The sequence below is a fragment of the Oncorhynchus mykiss genome, chromosome 5 (genome assembly GCF_057628025.1).
Source record: "Oncorhynchus mykiss isolate SJ-2025 chromosome 5, ASM5762802v1, whole genome shotgun sequence".
Taxonomy (NCBI): Eukaryota; Metazoa; Chordata; class Actinopteri; order Salmoniformes; family Salmonidae; genus Oncorhynchus; species Oncorhynchus mykiss.
In genome coordinates this window covers 10,941,789-10,955,443 of record NC_143026.1, presented here as the reverse complement: position 1 = coordinate 10,955,443, position 13,655 = coordinate 10,941,789, and positions in this window count along the sequence as shown.

The window sequence follows — 13,655 nt, the reverse complement described above, 5'->3', positions numbered from 1 at the left end:
TTTAAAAAAAAATGCTTTATCTGCCTTCCCAATGAAAACTAGTTTGAACATTCTACCATATATTTCACAGAAAATATATATTGTATGTTTCTGGAAGATGTACCATGCTGCCTTGTTGACAACCTAACCGAGCGGTGCAGATTACTGTTGCATTTGAGAAGGGCGCTCCTCCCTCACCGCTTTTGGCCACTCACATCACGGGCCATATACCGGTGCACCGCGGCTCAGGTTCATAAAGCTCCCTCAGCAGCTTCAGAAACATCAGGGGAGGTCCCAAATCTCATTGGTTATTATACCCTTCCATCAATCAGAGACATCCTAGGAGACTGATGTGCTTGTGCAACAGGCTAAATGAACACATCAACATACATACATGAAGATAGATTTGCGTGAAATAGAACAAATACATTAAATGAGGCTTATAATTGTAAGTCATTTTACATAAAGGTGTCTCTATTGATCGATTTATGCTTTTGGGGGGTGAGGACAAATACATAACTCGGATGTATGATAGGGCCTACTATGAAATGTTGGTAAAAATCCTGAAAAATTACATTTAGTTGTATTACAGTAGTTATATTGCACTACTTTCCGGGTGCAAGCTGTTGTTTTTCAGCCTAAACATTTGCTCCAGTGCCCATGTTAAGGATGCCACAATGCTTGCTTAGCAAGTACCGCTTCCCCCTGATTCAGCTCATACCACGACTCGAAATCAGGACCTCCTAAAGTGTCCCAACCCATCTCACTATGGAAATGGCCTTCTTGAATGGATCAAGGGGCAACACTTCATGCTGATGAGTGATTTTCACAGATCCAATCTGCTACACCAATCTATTTGGAGACCTACCTAGTGTCCACTTTAGATTTAATCAGTCCATGTGTGGGTTGGTTCTTTACAAGACCTTCACCTTCTCTTTCACATTTTTCTCACTTTATGTAGGCCTTTTGTACATGTGAAATTGTTTTCTTTGTCTGCTCCAGATGTCTCCCTCTTAGAGCCAAAGTATCGCGGAAGAGGAGCGTTAACATTTTAACGTTTTAACAGCGTTAACATAACAAGTCATTTCCGATCGAGCCAACATATGCATCGTTGACCTTGAATACGGTCTCCGCGACCACGGGAACGTTGCCTTTAATTGTCAATGGCACTATAAAGCGGATCTTCAGCTTGGCAGATTGAATAGAGCCCTTTCTCTCCTTTCCTCTATTGAAATCTAAATCCCAAATCATTTTTTAATAAAACCTTGATAATACGAAACAGGTCCACCTGAAACGTGAGATGAGAAAAATACTGTCCAGAGATCTAGTCTTTCTTTATACAGTATAGGTATTTGTTCATGTGTATTCTGTCAAATGTTTACCTTTAAGAAGAGACTGTCAGAAAATGAGAGGTGTGAGACCACAGATATAAATAAAGTGAATCAACAAAACAAATGCTGGGAACAGCACAAACCATTTTACACAATCAACAGTTTTCAGCAAATTTTACTCATGGCATGAAATCTGATTGAACTCTAAAATGTGTTTGATGTAATGTCTTCTACTTAACAATAACAGAATGGGAGGGGTAATTGACATCCTTTTTTTCTGTGTCCTAACTGACCTTTTCACCAAAATATTTACATCTTCCCAGTATCCTAACTGACCTCTTCACTTGTTTATTTATATCTGTCCAGTGTCCCAGCTGACCTCTTCACCTCTTAATTTAAACTACATGACCAAAAGTATGTGGACACCTGCTCGTGGAACATCTCATTCCATAATCATGGGCATTAATATGGAGTTGGTCCCCCCTTTAGCTTCCATAACAGCCTCCACTCTTCTGGGAAGGCTTTCCATTGGATGTTGAAACATTGCTGCGTGGACTTGCTTCCATTCAGCCACAGGAGCATTAGTGAGGTCGGGCACTAATGTTGGGCGATTAGTCCTGGCCTGCAATCGAAGATCAAATATCTCCCAAAGATGTTCACTGGGGTTGAGGTCAGGGCTCTGGCCAGTCAAGTTCTTCTGCACTGATCTCGACAAACCATTTCTGTATGGACCTCGCTTTTTGCACGGGTACATTGTCATGCTGAAACAGGAAAGGGCCTTCCCCAAACTGTTGCCACAAAGTTGGAAGCACAGAATCATCGAGAATGTCATTGTATGCTGGAACGTTAAGATTTCCCCTCACTGGATCTAAGGGGCCTAGCCCAAACATGAAAACGGCCCCAATCCCTCCTCCTTTACAGTGGGCACTATGCATTAGGGCAGGTAGCGTTCTCCTGGCATCCGCCAAACCCAGGTTCGTCTGTCGGACTGCCAGATGGTGAAGCGTGATTCATCACTCCAGCAAGTTTTACACCACTCCAGACAACGCTTGGCATTGCGCATGGTGATCTTAGACTTGTGTATGGCTAAACGGCCATGGAAACAGATTTCATGAAGCTCCCGACGAACAGTTATTGTGCTGACATTGCTTCCAGAGGTAGTTTGGAACTCAGTGGTGAGTGTTACAACCTTTACGCGCTACGTAGTTCAGTACTCAGCGGTCCCGTTCTATGAGCTTGTGTGGCCTACAACTTCGCGGCTGAGCCGTTGTTGCTCCACTTAACTTAATTTCCACTTAACAATGACAGCACTTACAGTTGACCGGGGCAGCTCTAGCAGGGCAGAAATGTAACTAACTGACTTGTTGGAAAGGTGGCATCCTATGACGGTGCTACGTTGAAAGTCACTGAGCTCTTCAGTAAGGCCATTCTACTGCCAATGTTTGTCTATAGAAATTGCATGACTGTGTGCTGGATTGTATACACCTATCAGCAACGGGTGTAGCTGAAATAGCCGATCCACTAATTTGAAGGGGTGTCCACATACTTTATATATAGAGTACAGTGCATTTGGAAAGTATTCAGACCCCTTAACTTTTTCCACATTTTGTTACGTTATAGATTTATTTTAAAATGGATTAAATACCCCCCACCCCCTCAATATACACGCAATACCCCATAATGACAAAGGAAAAACTGTTTTTTTAAACAAATTTATAATAGTGAAGACATCAACCTCTTCAATAACACACACGGAATCATGTAGTGACCAAAAATCTGTTAAACAAATCAAAATACATTTTAGATTTTAGATTCTTCAAAGTAGCCACTCTTTACCTTGATGACAGCTTTGCACACTCTTGGCATTCTCTCAACCAGCTTCATGAGGTAGTCACCTGGAATACATTTCAATTAACAGGTGTGCCTTCTTAAAAGTTAATTTGTGGAATTTCTTTCCTTCTTAATACGTTTGAGCCAATCAGTTATGTTGTGACAAGGTAGGGGTGATATACAGACGATGGCCCTATTTGGTTAAATACCATATTATGGCAAGAATAGTCCATATTATGGCAAGAATAGCTCCAATAAGCAAAGAGAAATGACAGTCCATCATTACTTTTAGACGTGAAGGTCAGCCAGTACATAACATTTCCAGAAGTTTGAAAGTTTCTTCAAGTGCAGTCGCAAAAACCATCAAGCACTATGATGAAACTGTCTCTCATGAGGACCGCCACAGGAAAGGAAGACCCAGAGTAAGCTCTGCTGCAGAGGATAAGTTCATTAGAGTTACCAGCCTCAGAAACGGCAGCCTAAATAAATGCTTCACAGAGTTCAAGTAACAGACACATTTCAACATCAACTGTTCAGAGGAGACTATGTGAATCAGGCCTTAATGGTCAAATTGCTGCAGAGAAATCACTACTAAAGGACAGCAATAAGAAGAATCTGTCCTTTGCTCTGATGAGTCCAAATTGGAGATTTTTGGCTCTGACCGCAGTGTCTTTGTGAGAGGCAGAGTAAGTGATTGAATGATCTCTGCATGTGTGGTTCCCACCATGAAGCATGGAGGAGGAATGTGATGGTGTGGGGGTGCTTTGCTGGTGACACCTTCAGTGATTTAGGCATACTTAACCATCATAGCAACTACAGCATTCTTCAGCAAACAGTCTGGTTTGCGCTTAATTTGTTTTTCAACAGGACAATGACCCACACCTCCAGACTGTGTAAGGGCTATTTGACCAAGAAGGAGAGTGATGGAGTGCAGCATCAGATGACTTGGCCTCCAAAATATCCCGACCGTATACCCAATTGAGATGGTTTGGGATGAGTTGGAATGCAGAGTGATGGAAAAGCAACCAACTAGTGCTCAGTATGTGTGGGAACTCCTTCAAGGAAAAGCATTCCTCATGAAGTTGGTTGAGAGAATGCCAAGAGTGTACAAAGCTGTCATCAAGGCAAAGGGTGGCTACTTTGAAAAATCTAAAATATATTTGGATTTGTTTAACACTGTTTTGGTTACTACATGATTCTATATGTGTTATTTCATAGTTTTGATGTCTTCACTCTTATTCTACAATGTAGAAAATTATAAAAAGAAAGAAAACCCGTTTGAATGAGTAGGTGTGTCCAAACATTTGACTGGTACTGTTTATATATATGAACAGTTGAAGTCAGAAGTTTACATACACTTAGGTTGGAGTCATTAAAACTAGTTTCAACCACTCCACACATTTTTTGTTGACAAACTATAGTCTTGGCAAGTCGGTTAGGACATCTACTTTGTGCATGACACAAGTCATTTTTCCAACAATTGCTTACAGACAGATTATTTCACTTAATTCACTGTATCACAATTCCAGTGGGTCAGAATTTTGCATACACTATGTCGACTGTGCCTTTAAACAGCTTGGAAATTACCAGAAAATGATGTCATGGCTTTAGAAGTTTCTGATAGGCTAATTGACATAATTTGAGTCATTTGGAGGTGTACCTGTGGATGTAGTTCAAGGCTTACCTTAAAACACAGTGCCTCTTTGCTTGACATCATGGGAAAATCAAAAGATATCAGCCAAGACTTCAGAAAAAAAATTGTAGACCTCCACAAGTCTGGTTCATCCTTGGGAGCAATTTCCAAACGCCTGAAAGTACCACGTTCATCTGTACAAACAATAGTATGCAAGTTTAAACACCATGGAACCACTCAGCCGTCATACCGCTCAGGAAGGAGACGCGTTCTGCCTCCTAGAGATGAACATACTTTGGTGCGAAAAGTGCAAATCAATCCCAGAACAACAGCAGAGGACCTTGTGAAGATGCTGGAGGAAACAGGTACAAAAGTATCTATATCCACAGTAAAACGAGTCCTATACCGACATAACCTGAAAGGCCGCTCAGCAAGGAAGAAGCCACTGCTCCAAAACCGACATAAAAAAGCAAGACTACGGTTTGCAACTGCACATGGGGACAAAGATCGTAATTTTTGGAGATATGTCCTCTGGTCTGATGAAACAAAAATAGAACTGTTTGGCCATAATGACCATCGTTATGTTAGGAGGGTAAAAGGGGAGGCTTGCAAGTCAAGGAACACCATCCCAACCGTGAAGCACAGGGGTGGCAGCATCATGTTGTGGGAGTGCTTTGTTGCAGGAGGGACTGGTGCACTTCACAAAATAGATGGCATCATGAGGATGGAAAATTATGTTGATATATTGAAGCAACATCTCAAGACATCAGTCAGGAAATTAAAGCTTGGTCTCAAATGGGTCTTCTAAATGAACAATGACCCCAAGCATACTCTCAACGTTGTGGCAAAATGGCTTAAGGACAACAAAGTCAAGGTATTGGAGTGACCATCAATCCTATAGAACATTTGTGGGCAGAACAGAATAACTGTGTGCGATTAAGGACGCATACAAACCTGACTCAGTTACAGCAGCTCTGTCAGGAGGAATGGGCCAAAATTCAGCCAACTTATTGTGGGAAGCTTGTGGAAGGCTACCTGAAACATTTGAACCAAGTTAAACAATTTAAAGGCAATGCTACCAAATACCAATTGAGTGTATGTAAACTTCTGACCCACTGGGAATGTGATGAAAGAAATAAAAGCTGAAATAAATCATTCTCTACAACTATCCTGACATTTCATATTCTTAAAATAAGTGGTGATCCTAACTGACCCAAGACAGGACATTTTTACTGGGATTAAATGTCAGGAATTGTGAAAAACTGAGTTTTAATGTATTTGGCTAAGGTGTATGTGTAAGCTTCCGACTATATACAGTGCCTTGCGAAAGTATTCGGCCCCCTTGAACTTTGCAACCTTTTGCCACATTTCAGGCTTCAAACATAAAGATATAAAACTGTATTTTTTTGAGAAGAATCAACAACAAGTGGGACACAATCATGAAGTGGAACGACATTTATTGGATATTTCAAACTTTTTTAACAAATCAAAAACTGAAAAATTGGGCGTGCAAAATTATTCAGCCCCTTTACTTTCAGTGCAGCAAACTCTCTCCAGAAGTTCAGTGATGATCTCTGAATGATCCAATGTTGACCTAAATGACTAATGATGATAAATACAATCTACCTGTGTGTAATCAAGTCTCTGTATGAATGCACCTGCACTGTGATAGTCTCAGAGGTCCGTTAAAAGCGCAGAGAGCATCATGAAGAACAAGGAACACACCAGGCAGGTCCGAGATACTGTTGTGAAGACGTTTAAAGCCGGATTTGGATACAAAAATATTTCCCAAGCTTTAAACATCCCAAGGAGCACTGTGCAAGCGATAATATTGAAATGGAAGGAGTATCAGACCACTGCAAATCTACCAAGACCTGGCCGTCCCTCTAAACTTTCAGCTCATACAAGGAGAAGACTGATCAGAGATGCAGCCAAGAGGCCCATGATCACTCTGGATGAACTGCAGAGATCTACAGCTGAGGTGGGAGACTCTGTCCATAGGACAACAATCAGTCGTATATTGCACAAATCTGGCCTTTATGGAAGAGTGGCAAGAAGAAAGCCATTTCTTAAAGATATCCATAAAAAGTGTCGTTTAAAGTTTGCCACAAGCCACTTGGGAGACACACCAAACATGTGGAAGAAGGTGCTCTGGTCAGATGAAACCAAAATTGAACTTTTTGGCAACAATGCAAAACGTTATGTTTGGCGTAAAAGCAACACAGCTGAACACACCATCCCCACTGTCAAACATGGTGGTGGCAACATCATGGTTTGGGCCTGCTTTTCTTCAGCAGGGACAGGGAAGATGGTTAAAATTGATGGGAAGATGGATAGAGCCAAATACAGGACCATTCTGGAAGAAAACCTGATGGAGTCTGCAAAAGACCTGAGACTGGGACGGAGATTTGTCTTCCAACAAGACAATGATCCAAAACATAAAGCTAAATCAACAATGGAATGGTTCAAAAATAAACATATCCAGGTGTTAGAATGGCCAAGTCAAAGTCCAGACCTGAATCCAATCGAGAATCTGTGCAAAGAACTGAAAACTGCTGTTCACAAATGCTCTCCATCCAACCTCACTGAGCTCGAGCTGTTTTGCAAGGAGGAATGGGAAAAAATTTCAGTCTCTCGATGTGCAAAACTGATAGAGACATACCCCAAGTGACTTACAGCTGTAATCGCAGCAAAAGGTGGCGCTACAAAGTATTAACTTAAAGGGGCTGAATAATTTTTCACGCCCAATTTCTCAGTTTTCTATTTGTTAAAAATGTTTGAAATATCCAATAAATGTCGTTCCACTTCATGATTGTGTCCCACATGTTGTTGATTCTTCACAAAAAAATACAGTTTTATATCTTTATGTTTGAAGCCTGAAATGTGGCAAAAGGTCGCAAAGTTCAAGGGGGCCGAATACTTTCGCAAGGCACTGTATATATATATATATATATATATATATATATATATATATATATATATGTGTGTGTGTATATATAAAAATCTGAAATCACAATTACATAAGTATTCAGACCCTTTACTCAGTACTTTGTTGAAGCACCTTTTGCAGCAATTACAGCATCAAGTCTTCTTGCATATGACACTACAAGCTTGGCACACCTGTCTTTGGGGAGTTTCTCCCATTCGCGTCTGCAGATCCTCTCAATATCTGTCAGGTTGGATGGGGAGCGTCGCTGCACATCTCTCTCCAGAGATGTTCGATGGGGTTCAAGTCCAGGTTCTGGCTGGACCACTTAAGGAAATTCAGAGACTTGTTCCCTAGCCACTCCTGCATTGTCTTGGCTGTGTGCTTAGGGTCGTTGTCCTGTTGGAAGGTGAACCTTCACCCCCAGTCTGAGGTCCTGAGCACTCTGGAGTAGGTTTTCATCAAGGATCTCTCTGTACTTTGCTCCATTCATCTTTCCCTCGATCCTGACTAGTCTCCCAGTCCCTGCCGCTGAATATCATCCCCACAGCATGATGCTACCGCCACCATACTTCACCGTAGGGATGGTGCCAGGTTTCCTTCAGATGTGATGCTTGGCATTCAGGCCAAAGAGTTCAACTTTGGTTTCATCAGACCAGAGAATCTTGTTGTTGGTTTGAGAGTCTTTAGGTGCCTTTTGGCAAACTCCAAGCGGGCTCTACCATAAAGGCCTGCCCAGTGTCCTAATTGACCTCTCCACCTCTTTAAAAAAAATATCTGAGTGGGTTGAGTCACTGATGTGATCTTCCTGTCTGGGTTGGCGCCCCCCCTTGGGTTGTGCCGTGGCGGAGATATTTGTGGGCTATACTCGGCCTTGTCTCAGGATGGTAAGTTGTTGGTTGAAGATATCCCTCTAGTGGTGTGGGGGCTGTGCTTTGGCAAAGTGGGTGGGGTTATAGCCTTCCTGTTTGGCCCTGTGCGGGGGTGTCCTCGGATGGGGCCACGGTGTCTCCGTGTCGGGGGGCTAGGGTCAGTTTGTTATATCTGGAGTACTTTTCCTGTCCTATTCGGTGTCCTGTGTGAATTTAAGTGTGCTCTCTTTAATTCTCTCTTTCTCTCTCTCGGAGGACCTGAGCCCTAAAACCATGCCTCAGGACCTGAGGTATTTAACCTGACATGATGACTCCTTGCTGTCCCCAGTCCACCTGGCCGTGCTGCTGCTCCAGTTTCAACTGTTCTGCCTTATTATTATTTGACCATGCTGGTCATTCATGAACATTTGAACATCTTGGCCATGTTCTGTTATAATCTCCACCCGGCACAGCCAGAAGAGGACTGGCCACCCCACATAGCCTGGTTCCTCTCTAGGTTTCTTCCTAGGTTTTGGCCTTTCTAGGGAGTTTTTCCTAGCCACCGTGCTTCTATACCTGCACTGCTTGCTGTTTGGGGTTTTAGGCTGGGTTTCTGTACAGCACTTTGAGATATCAGCTGATGTACGAAGGGCTATATAAATACATTTGATTTGATTTGATCTGCCCAGTGTCCTTACTGGCCACTCCACATCTTTTTTAAATATCTGCCCAGTGTCCTTACTGACCTCTCCATCTATTTATTTAGATCTGCACAGTGCCAGACAATGGGGATGAGACCATCCATACAATTAACTTTAGTATATCTGGATCTATATACGTACGAAAGCCATGACCCTGGATATGCAGTCAGAGCAAACAAGAGCATTATTATATAGATTAGTACAGTATATAGTCTACCACGTGTAAATTATATTACATGACAATCTTCCAGCAATAAGATAGTTATCTTTCACTTCACTCTTGTATTCTGAATATGACCATTTTGGTATTGCTGCTGTAGTTGAATTGAATAAAGCATGCCATCTCATACATTTTTTCTTATTCGACCTGACACAGCCTGGTCTCATATACTAGACGTAACATAGTAAAATGTAAATCTTGGACAAATGAGTATGATACTCAACACGGACAACTTTAGCATTTTAGCTAATTATTAACTTTTCAAGTACTTACTACTTTTTATCTACTTTGCAACTACTTAGCATGTTAGCTAACCATTCCTCTAACCCTAACCTTAACTGTTTAACCTGACTCCTAAATTTAACCTTAACCCTAATCCCTAGCCTAACTAACGTTAGCCAGCTAGCTAACATTAGTCACCTAGCTAGAATTCGTAACGTCAGACATTTAGCAAATCTGTAACATATAGTGATTTAGAAAATGTGCAGCATATTGTACATTTTGCAAATTCGTAACATATAATACGAATTGTAATTTGTAACATATCATATAAAATGGGTGATGGCTATGCACAAATGAATACATATCATACGAAATGTAACATCTCATACTAAATGGCGTGTTCTCAGATTCACATACAGAATAATACAAAATGCTCTGAGACCAGGTTGAAGGACAGAAAGACCAAGATGCTTACACCAAATTGGGCGCATTTTTTTAAAGCCTTCAGTCTTTTCAGAGGGAAATAAACTACATCACCCTGATAAGTTAGACTGAGGACAAATGGTTACGAGCTCGAGGCAAAAGTATGAGACAGCCCGCCTATCTGCCAATTTTGAAAAGCATAGTTAAGAGTTATGGAGGCCTGACGCTGCTATGAGAATAAAGTACATTTGAATGGGCCTACATGAACATGTGATGTAAAAGGATTAGCCCAGAGCTCACTCTGATAACTTCAGTAAAACTTGTATAAGGGAACTTTTGGCAAATTGCATTTTAAGTTGTGAACATGTCTTGCTGTTGGCTGACAGTAGCATTTGTGAATGGAATGAAGAGCTGTTCGGAGCCGGTTCTTTTCGGTGAATAAATCCGATAAGCATGAAAAGGCTGAGAGAAAAGACTGAAATGCCCTTCACTGAGTGATATTTAATTCACTCAGGAAATATACTTCTCAGTTGATATCACGTACATTATCAAGCATTTCACACATATTATCCAGATACTGACTGTTAGCACTTGGTGGTCTATAGCAGCCAAGAATGGGCTTTAGGTGAGGCAGATGAACCTGTAGCCATATTACTTCAACAGTATTTGACATTAGATCGTCTCTAAGCTTTACAGGAATGTGGTTCTGAATATAGACCGCAACACCACCCCCGTTGGCATTTCTGTCTTTTCGGTAGATGTTTTAACCATGTATTGCTACCACTGAATCGTCAAAGGTATTATCTAAGTGAGTTTCAGAGATAGTCAGAATATGACTGTCATCTGTTACAAGCAAGTTAGTAACTTCATAGACCTTGTTTCTAAGGCTACATATGTTAATATGGGCTATTTTTAGCACTTTTCTGGGTTGCTTGATTGTTTTTAATGCTTTACTGGGAAGCTTATCAGAAGTAGACCTACTCATTACTCATTTACATTGGAGTTGAGAGTGCAAGGTGAGCTGCAGAAAGTGGTCTTCCTACTAGGACACACCGCCTCAGTGCTAACAGTATAACGGGTTATACACTCTATCGGCAGGATAGAACAGCAGCCTCTGGTAAGACATGGGGCAGGGGCCTATGTATATTTGTAAACAATAGCTGATGCACGATATCTAAAGAAGTCTCAAGGTTTTGCTCGCCTGAGGTAGAGAATCTCATGATAAACTGTAGACCACACTATCTACCAAGATAGTTTTCATCTCTATCTTTCGTAGCTGTCTACATACCACTACAGACCGAGGCTGGCACTAAAACCACACTCAATGAGCTGTATTCCACCATAAGCAAACAGGAAAATGTTCATCCAGAGGTGGCACTCCTAGTGGCCAGGGACTTTAATGCAGGGAAATTTAAATCAGTTTTACCTCATTTATATCAGCATGTTAAATGTGCAACCAGAGGGAAAACATTTATAGACCACCTTTACTCCACACACAGAGATGCGTAAAAAGCTCTCCCTCGTTCTCCATTTTACAAATCTGACCATAACTCTATGCTCCTGATCCCTGCTTAGAAGCAAAAATTAAAGCATGAAGCCCCAGTGACTCGGTCTATAAAAAAGTGGTCAGATGAAGCAGATGCTAAACTACAGGACTGTTTTGCTAGCACAGACTGGAATATGTTCCGGGATTCTTCTGGTGGCATTGAGGAGTACACCACATCAGTCACTGGCTTTATCAATAAGTGGATCAAGGACATTGTCCCCACAGTGACTGTACGTACATACCCGAACCAGAAGCGATGGATTACAGGCAACATTCGCACTGGGCTAAGGGTAGAGCTGGCGCTTTCGGAGATCTGTACTCTAACCCGGAAGCTTATTAGAAATCCTGCTATGTCCTCCGACAAACCATAAAACAGGCAAACGTCAATACAAGACTAAGATCGAATCGTTCTACACCGGCTCCGACGCTCGTCGGATGTGGCATGGCTTGCAAACTATTACGGACTATAAAGGGAAGCACAGGCGAGAACTGCCCAGTGACACGAGCATACCCGACAAGGTAAATAGCTTCTATGCTCGCTTCGAGGTAGGTAACACCGAAGCATGCATGAGAGCATCAGCTGTTCCGGAGGACTGTGTGATCACGCTCTCCGCAGTCAATGTAAGTAAGACCTTTAAACAGGTCAACATTCACAAGGCCACTGGGCCAGACGGATTGCCAGGACGTGTACTCCGAGCATGCGTTGAACAACAGGCAAGTGTCTTCACTGACATTTTCAACCTTTCCCTGTCTGAGTTTGTAATACCAACATGTTTCAAGCATACCAACATGTTTCAAGTAGTCCCTGTGCCCAAAAACACTAAAGTAACCTGCCTAAATGACTACCGACCCGTCGCACTCACGTCTGTAGCCATGAAATGCTTTGAAAGGCTGGTCATGGCTCACATCAACACCGTTATCCCAGAAACCCTAGACCCACACCAATTTGCATACCGCACCAACACATTCACAGATTATGCAATCTCTATTGCACTCCACGCTGACCTTTCTCACCTGGACAAAAGGATTACCTATGTGAGAATGCTATTCATTGACTACAGCTCAGCGTTCAACACCATAGTGCCCTAAAAGCTGATCGCTAAGCTAAGGACCCTGGGACTAAACAACTACCTCAGCTACTGGATCCTGGACTTCCTGACGGGCCGCCCCCAGGTGGTAAGGGTAGGTAACAACACATCCGCCATGCTGGTCCTCAACACTGGACTTCCTGACGGGCCGCCCCCAGGTGGTAAGGGTGGGTTAGAACACATCCGGCATGCTGATCCTCAACACAGGGGCCCCTCAGGGGTGCGTGCTCAGTCTCCTTCTGTACTCCCTGTTCACTCGTGACTGCACGGCCAAGCATGACTCCAACACCATCATTAAGTTTGCTGATGACACAACTGATCACCGACAACAATGAGACAGCCTATAGGGAGGAGGTCAAAGACCTGACCGTGTGGTGCCAGGACAACAACCTCTCTCTCAACGTGGTCAAGACAAAGGAGATGATTGTGGACTACAAGAAAAGAAGGACCGAGCACAGCCCCATTCTCATCGATGGGGCTATAGTGGAGCAGGTTGAGAGCTTCAAGTTCCTTGGCGTCCACATCACCAACAAACTAACATGGTCCAGGCACACAAAGACAGTCATAAAGAGGGCACGACAAAACCTATTCCCCATCAGAAGACTGAAAAGATTTGGCATGGGTCATCAGATGCTGCACAGAAATCCAGCCTAAAACCCCCAACAGCAAGCAATGCAGGTGTAGAAGCACGTAGGCTAACTGTAGTCTAAGTGGAAGTGAGAGCTCATGATCTTTATTCTAGTTTTGTCATATATTCATGATCATGAAAATTTTGCTAGCATTCTGTCACTCAGGGCTCTGCCACACGTGTTTAGCAAAAAATAAATAAAATAAATAAATTGCATGTTTTGCATGTTATTTTGGCATTAATACTTGTCACATATTAGTTATCAAAAAATGTCCCC